Raw genomic sequence first — 10468 nt, 5'->3', positions numbered from 1 at the left:
TAAACTATCACATAATTCACAATAAAACATTTAAGAAAAAAGAAGAAGAAGCAGGGAGAGAGAGTTTTCCCTGACAGTGGCCAGATCCCAAACAGCCTGGGTTGTGTGTGCTCAGGGGGCTCTGGAGATAGGCCTGCTGGGGCCACTCTCCCCACCCCCCAAATGAGACCTGGGCACAATCCCCAGTTAGAGTTCCTCAAGGACATAGGGCGTACCTTCCTGCCCCCAAACAGTTGACCGACCAGGGAGGCTGGATGGGGAACAGTGAGGTCTTAGGCCTGCAGGGCCACGCCCCCCAAACCAGCACACATTCTTAGACTGCTGCCAGCCAGTGCCAGTAGTGGGTGAGACCACAGCTCTGCCAGGACCCACGGCCCTGTCCTGCTTAGAACCAAACCTACTCACCCTCTGACGTAGAGAGTTCTGGGCCAACACATGTCCCCTTCTCCTTATAAGCTGTTTCACAGGACCCTTGGGTATATGGAGGGGACCCGGATATGAGAAGGGTCATCTACTGTGGTAATGAGGACATATGTGCAAATGTCAGCTGATTTCCCTGACTGGAAGGGGTGGGGGCCAGGGGAAGGAGAGGTGTGGATTCATCAAGAAGAAAGTGAAAGGTTCCAAATGTAATTTGTAAAAGCAGGAAATATGTGACATTTCAGACTCACCAAAACATGGCTCAGTTAAAAAAACAGTTTTGGTGTTGAAGAGGTAAAGCTTCAGCTCCTGGAAAAATGTACTTTTTCTCAATTATACACTGGTAAGAGAGACCCTGCCCTTTAAGAATTTCTTTCTTTCAAACTTCAGCTGCCTGTTTTTGTTCTATTAGTATTTAGTTAAAAGAACAGAAGAGAAAAAGGAAGCCCAGCTGTTCCATAGGAGTGTCCTTCTCTCCCTCTTCTTGACCCCCTCCTCAGTGGTCACTTCACTGATGCTCCCCAGGCCTGTGTGAATGGCCTACCCCGGACACTGACACTAGGTGCAGAAAGTATGTGGGATAGGAATGTCCTGTCTCTAGTGTCTTCCTGCAGTGCCTAGTAGTGGCTTTCTGTCCTAGGGCAGACAGAACTTGTCCTGCCCCAAACCTGGTTGTCTCAGTGTCTCGACTCTGGAATTCAAGACAGACTCTAAAGAAAGCTGACTCAATTATTCTAAACAAAAGTCGAACCGATCAGCGTGACCCTGTGAACCACTTGCTCGATGACATTAATGAATATTAACTTTGCAAATTGATACATAGGCATTAAATGTTATTAAGCACCGTCGAGTCGGTTCTGACCCATAGTGACCCTGTATAAGGTTTCCGGGGCTATAAATCTGTGTAGGAGCAGGAAGCCTCATCTTTCTTCCAGTGAGTTGCTGGTGGGCTCAAACTGCCGACCTTGTGGAGTCCAGTGCTTACAGAACCTTTATAAGAAGGTGTTTTTAATATTGATGACTCATCCCTATTGCTCCCTATTCTTTCTAAAATGTTACAATGCCCTCAGACAGTTACTGGACCAGTGCTGTCCACACCGGCACAAGGACAGGAGCAGACCTCACTGGTGGTCATCTCACAGTGTGTCTTCCCCGCCCTTCCATCCACCTCTATCTCTCAGGCCTGGGGATGGGTGCAGAGCAATCTGCAGTGGCTGCCAATCATCAGACCTGAGAAGCCTGAGGGCAGGACCCTGGTCTGCAGAAGAAACAGCCAATCTTTCTACTTTTCACATGAAGATGCACCCAGGGAGTAGAGATGATGGGACACCATGATCAGGGGCACGAATCAGGCCCAGGTTCAGACCCAATCTCCTCCCTTGTGGGGGACTGAGTGGAAGCAAATCAAGCCCAGCCCTACTGCTCAAGGAAGCCAAATGCTGAATTCCCCACAACTGCTGACCTTCTCACCTTAAAAATATCAAAATATCATGGTACAAATGCTTTTTGATATGAGAAGTGCCTCATTACATGGACTGGCACTCCATTTGGTCCCATGAAGTAGACACTCGTGTGAGTTCCCCCATCTGAGGGAAAGGGTTCCTCACTAAAGAGCTGATGATCCTGGGTTGGGAGAAGGCCTCAGACACTCCTTGAAACTAGGTACAGAACGGGTTTATGATTTGGTGCCTTTCCCTAAAAAAAGGTTTATCAGATTCTTAAGATGGCTCATTAACGCCAAAGCAGTTAATCATCACTGCTCAGTTGCTGCTTTCATTAGCTGCTGTCAACTTGGTTCTGACTCTACACAACAGAACGGAATATTGTTTGGTCCTATGCCTCCACACAATTGTTGTTACACTTGAGCCCACTGTTGCTTTCATTGTGTCAATCCATCTGGTTGGCTTCCTCTTTTTCGCTGACACTTCATTTTATCAAGCATGATGTCCTTCTCCAGGGACTGGTCCCTCCTGATGACATATTCAAAGTATGAAAGACAGAGCCTGGCCATCCTAACTTCTAAGAAGTATTTTGGCTATAATTCTTCCAACACAGACTTATTTGTTCTTCTGCCAGTCCATGGTACTTTCAATATTTTTCTCCAACACCATAACTTAATCAATTCTTCTGTGGTCTTCCTTATACAATGCTCAACTTTTATATGCATATAAGGTGAATGAAAACACCATGGCTTGAGTCAGGCATACCTTACTCCTCAAATTAATATCTTTGTTCTTTAGCACTTTAAAGAGGTCTTGTGTAGCAGATTTGCCTAATGCAATACATTGTATTTTATTTCTTAACTGCTACTTCCATGAGTGTTGATTGTGGATCCAAGCAAAATGAAGTCTTTGACACCTTCAATTTTTTCTCCATTTATCATGATGTTATTTACTGGCCCTGTTTTAAGGATTTTTGCTTTTTTTTTTACATTGTGGTGCAACCCATACTGAAGGCAGTAATTTTTTATCTTCATCGTAACTATTTTGTCCTATTTGCTTCCAGCAAGCAGGGTTGTCATCTGCATATCACAGATTGTTATTGAGTCTTCCTCTAATTCTGATGCCACAGATTTGCTCAGAATAGAGAATGAGTAAGTATGGTGAAAGAACACAACCCTGAAGCACACCTTTCCTGATTTTAAACCAATGTCCTCTTGTTCTGTTTGAAAGACTGCCTTTTGGTCTATGTATCGGTTCCTTATGACCACAATAAAGTGTTCTGTAATAGTCTGTCTTCTCAAGCTATCCATAGCTTGTCATGCTCCACAATCGAAAGTCTTTGCACAGACAATAAAGCACAAGTAAACATCTTTCTGGCATTTTCTGCTTTCAGTTAAGATCCATGTAACATCAGCAGTTATATCCTCTTGTGGATCCAGCTTGAATTTCTGGCAGTTCCCTATCAATGTACTGTTGCAACCATTTTTAAATTATCTCCAGCAAAATTTTTCTTGCATATGATATTAATTATATTGTTCAATGATTTCACTTTCTGTTGGGTCACCTCTCTTCAGAATGGGTACAAATATGGATCTCTTTCAATTGGTTGTCCAGGTTTCTTGTCATGCATGGATGAGTGAGTGCCTCCAGTGCTGCATCAGTTTGTGGCAATATTTCAATTTGTATTATGTCAATTCCTGGAGGCTTGTATTTCTCCAATGACTTCAGTGCAGCCTTGACTTCTTCCTTTAATGCCACTCATGCTTATTATATGCCACCTCCTGAAATGGTTGAACATCAACTATTTCTTTTTGGTACAGTGACTCTATGTATTTCTTCTATCTTCTTTTGATGCTTTCTGCAACATTCAATATTTTGCCTATAGAATCTTTCGACACTGCACATTGGAGGCTTGAATTTTTTCTTCAGTTCTTTCAGTTGCTGAGAAATTCTTACTATGTTCTTCCATTTTGATTTTCAAATTCCAGGTCTTTGCATATTTCTTTATAATATTTGACTTTGTCTACTTTAGCTGCCCTTTTAAATCTTGTTCAGTTATCTTACTTCTTCATTGCTTCCATTTGGTTCTATGCTGAAGAGCAAGTTTCAGAGTCTCCTCTGATATCCGTTTTGATCTTATCTTTCTTGTCTTTTTAATGCCGTTTTGCTCTCTTCCTGTAGAATGCTGTTCATGCCATACCACAATTCTTCTGATCTTCAGTCATTAGTGTCTAATGCATCAAATCTGTTCTTGAAATGTCCTCTAAATTAAAGTGGCATATGTTCAAGGCCATATTTTGTCTCGCATAGATTTGTTCTAATTTTCTTCATCTTTTGTCTGAACTTGAGTATGAGCAATTGATGGTCTTCCACAGTCTGACCCTGGTCTTGTTTCACTGATGATATGGAGCTTTTCCACTGTCTCTTTCCAAAGATGTAATCAATTTGTTTCCTGGTGAATCCATGTGTATAGTTGCCTTTTATGTTGTTTTAAAAAATACTACAATGATGTCATTGGTCTTGCAAAAGTCTATCATGTAGTCTCCAGCATCATTTCTGTCACCAAGGTGTTATTTTCCAACTACTGATCCTTCCTCTTTTCTTCCAACCTTCATCACCAATCACCAGTAACTTGCATGTTTGAGACATTTCAGACAGAAGAATTGGTGGAATTCTTCACTGGCTTTAGTAGTTGTTGCTTAAATTTGAGTACTAGTGGTATAATATGGTCTTCTTTGTAAGCATATGGATATTATCCTATCACAAACAACACTTATTTCAAGATAGATCTTGAAATACCTTTTTGACAATGCAACACCATTCCTCTTGAATTTGTCATTCCCAGCACAGTAATGTTTTTCAGAATCAAAATGATCAATACCAGCCTATTTCAGCTCACTATATGCCTAGGACATCAATGTTTATGCATTCCATTTCATTTTTGACAACTTCTAATTTTTCTAGCAGTCCTGGTGTAGGATAAGAACTGGACCACAAGGTTGGTTTGAGCTTCAAGGTTGGAATTTCAAAACCCACCAGCCACTCTTCAGAAACCCTATACAGGATTGCTGAGTCAGAACCAACTTAACCACACTTAATAACAACTATTTTCCTGCATTCATGTTCCGATTATTAGTGGCTGTTTACAGCTGTTTCTCCTCATTTTGGCTTGTGCCCCATCAGCAAATGAAGGTCCCCAAAACTTTACTCCATTCACATCCTTAAGGTCAACTACTTTAAGAAGGCAGCTCTTTCCCAGTCCTAGTTAAGTGCCTTCCAGCCTGAGGGGCTCAGCTTCCGGCACTGTATCTGACAATGCTCTTCTGCTATTCATGTGTTCAGTGGCTAAGCATTCAGAAGTGCTGTCTTTCCTTCTTACTAGTCTGGAAGCTCAGCTGAAACTTGTCTACCATGGGTGACCCTGTTGCTGATATTTAAAATATGGGTGGCATAGCTTCCAGCATCACAGCAACACGCAAGGCACCACAGCACAAAACTAGCAGACGAGTGGTGGATCACTGTTATGTGTGTGTATTTTGAGAAAAGAGCAGTTACACAGGCAACACTGGACTCCACATTGGATGAGGAGTTGAGAGGAGAGGATATGCATGGCTATCCGCACTAAATGGGGTGCTTCTCCTCAGTCCATACCTCACATGCAGAGAAAGCATGGATCCCATTTAGACAGGTGAGTCTGGACCTCTGTCATCTGCACTATTCACAACACGTCCACAGCAGTTGTGACAGCAGAGTGTTGAGAAACTGAGTAGCTGGATCACCTTAACCCATCAAGGGGACGGTACCGGGCCTGGACGGGTATGGCACATTAATGTGGGGTCAACCACTGGAAGGGACTGATAGGGCCCAGGAAGCTCAGGAGGAGCTAAAACTTCACCCACAGGGAGGCTAGTTTTAGAAACACATTCATTTTATTGGCCTTGGAGTCATGAAGTCTTCACTTACGGCGAGATGGGGAGTTTGGCTAAAGTCAGATCATAGAGCCATCTTAATAATCTAAAGATCCAAATCAGTTTTTTCCCTTTTAAAATGTAGAACAGATGTTGCTCCTGCACCCCACATCACACAGTCAGTCAAGAAGTCAGCTCCTCCAGCGCCTCCTTCCCCACTCCTCAGTGGTCTTCACATACCTTGATCAAGACCTGTACAGGTCTCCGTCCTACCTGACAGCACTCCTCCCAGATACTCACACAGCCACTATTCACTGTGCATGCAATGGTTTCCTCGGAACTGTGGAGTGGCAGATATGCCCTCAACTGAAGAATGTCATTGATTTGGAGCGGGTTTCACATTTCCCCACTGGGCAGTCAATTTACAGTAGGAAAAGCAGTGGCTGAGGGGGATCTATTGTGAGCAACTTAAAAATCTTCCCAAGAAAGGCAATTCATAAAACAAACCAAATATGCTGAAATATGAGTACAGCGTAAATGAAACTGAACTCATGAAAACCATATTTGTAATAGTATTTTCAAATGACAGTTAAAGCAGTCTTCCTTTTGTCACGTGTACTAGCCCACTTGAAGAACCTGTTTCTAATCCAACATGTGGAGACAACATTAAACATGCATGCTCTTGGAACAGAGGTCCTGGGGGTGAGTTCATGAAGACAGAGTAAGTAGTGTGGCCAGTGGTCTCTTGCCCTCCCACCTGAGCCTGGACCACTGACAGGATCCAATGTCCTTTCTTCGGTCCACACTGTCCAAATCTGTATACCACTCCTATAGGCTATGGTGTGGCCTATGGTGTATCTGCTACTACCCCAGTGTCTACACCGCAGATCTGACACCCGTCTGACAAGTCCTGCTGAGGCATTCTTAGCATACACATACATCACAGAGGAAAACTGAGCAAACTGCAATTTTAGGGCTTTTCAAAAGCGTCTCTAGAAACTTACAGAATTATTTATCAACCTCTTCTCTTCATGTCATGGTGCTGCAGATAATGACAGATGAGGCAGACCCAGCGCAACATGTATATTTACCACCTACATTAAAAGAGTCTTCCTTGTCCGGGACCCTACTTCCACCCTTGGTTCAATTTTCTTCAGGCCACAGATGTGTGATCCAGTGTTAATTACTTTAATTTAAAACCCTCAAGAAAAAAGTGAAGGATATTAGGTTATATAACTGGATCAGTAGAACTGCTTATAATATCAGGCTTATCTCAACTTACAAGCATACTAGGAGGACACACTGGTATCCAATGACAAACAGCAATATTCTGCACCAATCCATATCTTAATGAGAATCAACACTTTCCAGACATCAGAGAATGCAAATTAGGTAGGCTAACAAGGCGCCCGTGGGTGGCCTAAATGGCTATAATCTAACCTACTAACCCAAACTTTGATGATTTGAACCCACCCCAGAGGTACCTCAGAAGAAAGATCTGGCAATTTGCATCCAATGGTCATAGTCTTGCTGACTCTATGGAGGAGCACAGTTCTACTCTGCACTCATAGGTCACTATGAGTCAGAATCTACTTAACAGAAACTTCTTTTTTTTCTTTTAAATGACAAGCCTGATGACAAGAGGCCTATTCTTATGGGGAGAGGGGAGGCAGAAGGACCTGGGGTGATGTCACAGAAACTGTCAGAACTCTGAAAAACAGCAACTAAGTGAGTGCTGAGTCAAGAAAACCATTTAACCATGGGAGAGCTTTGTGGTGATTTCACACTTACGTCCCACCCTCTTCCCAGCTGGAGGCAGAGCAGCCCAAGTTCCCAGTGTGGAGCCTGGTTCCTGGCTTCAAAGGGAGCAGAGCTGACTTTATTCATAAATTATTGTGTACGTGTGCTCTCACCTGTCTGGGGACTACCTCAGCAACTTGTCTCTGTTTTATCAACTCTGAACTCAGGCTGGAAATGAAAAGCCCAGTGGGTATTGTTTGAAAACACAGTAAAGCTAACAACCTGCAGATGCCTGGGGCAAGAGACAGAGGTTAGAAAAGACACTACCTAAAGGAAAGCTGAGAGAGGTTCTCCGAGAAATTGTTGTTAGTTCAGTTCTGACTCATAGCAACCCTGTATAGGGTTTCCAAGGAACGACTGGATTTGAACCATCAACCTTGTGGTTAACAGTCCAGTGCTGATCCTACAGTGCCACATCAGGACTCCCTGAGAAATTAGGGCATTCAACAGCACTTGCACCAATAGGTATAATTGTTGCTGTTAAGTGCAGTCAAGTTGGTTCCGACTCTTAGGATTTCCAAGGACTGGCTGGTAGTTTTTTTGTGCTGCCGTTGTTGTTGTTAGTTGTTTGTTTCTTCTCCTGTGGTGCCCCGTCATTCCTCCAGTATTATGTTGTTGTTAAGTGTTGCTGAGTCAGTTCCGACTTATGTGACCCTATATAGGTTTTCCAAGGAATGGCTTGTGGGTTTAAACTGTCAGCCTTGTGATTGTTGTTGTTGTTAAGTGCCATCAAGTTGATTCCGACTCATAGCGACCCTAGTATAGGGTTTCCAAGGAGCAGCTGGTGAGCTTCAACCGCCAACCTTGCAGTTCAAATGGGTTTGCAGTCTGGTACATTAACCCACAGCGCCACACCAGGACTAGCAGTCTAATGTGTATCCTACATTGCCACACCAGGACCCCACAAGTATAACACTCTACCTTTAAAGCTATCTTAACCCAGTTCTGAGATCTTGACTAGAGGCCAGTGTGTTCCCCATCTTAAGCAGCTGATTAAGTCTACTCCCCAGCTACTCCCTTAGCACATTCTCACATTCCTAATCTCCCTGGGGCCAGGTACCCAACAAGTAGGGACAACCTCTATGCCTGAGCCTGCAGAATATTCAGAATACCCAATCTCCCCCATAAGCCTGCAAAATCTTGCTAACCCCAACCTGCTTGCCACACATAAGTCCTCTCATTCAGTGCCAGCTTGTTGTTGCCTTATCCCTGGATGCCACACATCAAGACACACTATGGTTTCCAATCTGGAACCTGGAAGTAATAGATTCTATTTGTCTTCTGGTCTTCCTATGTGAGTTTCACTTCCTCATACCACACATGACAGATCATTCAAGACATCCATAGACTCCTTTGAATCAAACCGAAACAGGGAAATTCAGAACGTCACATGCGTGTCCAGAATAGGAACTATGCTCAGAAAAGGCCTGAGGAGCTCCTTAGCTTTTACTATGGGCTTATCTGACCCCTAGGGTCCATGTAAGTCTGGGTAGCTGCTGAAGAAGATTCCCAGTACAGAACCAATCTAAAGACTGGGAGAGAAAAAGCTTCTCTCTCTCTCTTTTTAAAGCTCTTTCAAAAAACATTAGCTGAATACAAGTTAGAGCAAAAGGCAATTCAGTGGGCCATATATAAGGAATACAGTATTTGTAACCCACCCCCTTAAAAAAAAAAATAATAATAATTCACACACAAATGTACTACTACTGCCTTCAACAATCAAAAACAGTAAAACCTGGGGAGAGGGAGTGTCTGATTTCCAGAGTTACCATGTGTTGCTGTTATTGTTTTGTTGCTGTTAAGTGCCATCAAGTCGGTTCCGACCCATAGCGACCCTGTATAGGGTTTCCAAGGAGCAGCTGGTGAGCTTGAATTACTGACCTTGGAGTTCAAACGGCTTTGCAATCTGGCGCATTAACCCACAGTGCCACACCAGGACTTCTGTTATTGTTTAGTGCCATCTACTTGGTTCCGACTCACAGAGACCTTTTGGTTAGCTGTCCAGGGCTTATTCTATGGTACCACACTCCACATTCAAATGTCCAACTGTCAACAAAAAATCACACAGTATACAAAGAAATAGGAAAGGGTGACCCATTATAAGGAAAAAGTAGTGAAAGAAACCATTCCTTGGGCAGCTAGATGTGGGACCTACTAGACAAAGATTTCAAAACTTTCTTAACTATGTTCAGAGAGCTAAAGGAAAACACAAAGAACTAAAGAAAATGATGTATGAACAAAATGAGAAATTCAATTTAAAACAAAATTTTTTTTAAATAACTTATGTGAATTATTTTACTGCTTTTGTCTCCAATTGTAAAATTCATAAGCGATCTCCAACACTGCCAAGTAAGTACATGGTTTGATATATACTTTTTTTTTTTTTCTGGGAGGGCTTTCTTTAGATTATTAGATACAGAAAAATTAAAGAATCTATGCTTTTCTCTAAAACTTCATATGAAAAGCAGAAATATTAGAGAGACTACTATTCCTTAAAGGAGCCCTGGTAGTGCTGTAGGATAAGCACTAGACTGCTAACTGTAAAGTCAGCAGTTCAAACCCACCAGCTACTCCATGGAAGAAAGATGGGATTTTTTGCTCTCATAAATATTTATAGCCTTGGAAACCCTATAAAGGAAGGGCCACTATGAATTGGAATCAACCCAGTGACAGTGAGTAAATGAGTGACTTGGCCTTAAGTACTTTTTCTGTGATATACAGTCAGAACATGTATTTGTCAGCTGATTCTTCCTGAAGGAGTTTTAATAAGAACTCTTGCTATCCTTAGCATCTTACAATCAGGAAGAAAAAAATCCTTCTTAACTATATATGTTGTTGTTGTTGTTGTTAAGTGCCGTCGAGTCGGTTCCGACCCATAGCGACCCTGTACAGGGTTTC

The sequence above is a fragment of the Chrysochloris asiatica genome, unplaced genomic scaffold (assembly GCF_000296735.1).
Source record: "Chrysochloris asiatica unplaced genomic scaffold, ChrAsi1.0 scaffold00154, whole genome shotgun sequence".
In the NCBI taxonomy this organism is placed as follows: domain Eukaryota; kingdom Metazoa; phylum Chordata; class Mammalia; order Afrosoricida; family Chrysochloridae; genus Chrysochloris; species Chrysochloris asiatica.
The sequence above is the reverse complement of the archived record's forward strand: the minus strand, read 5'-3'. Positions refer to the sequence as shown.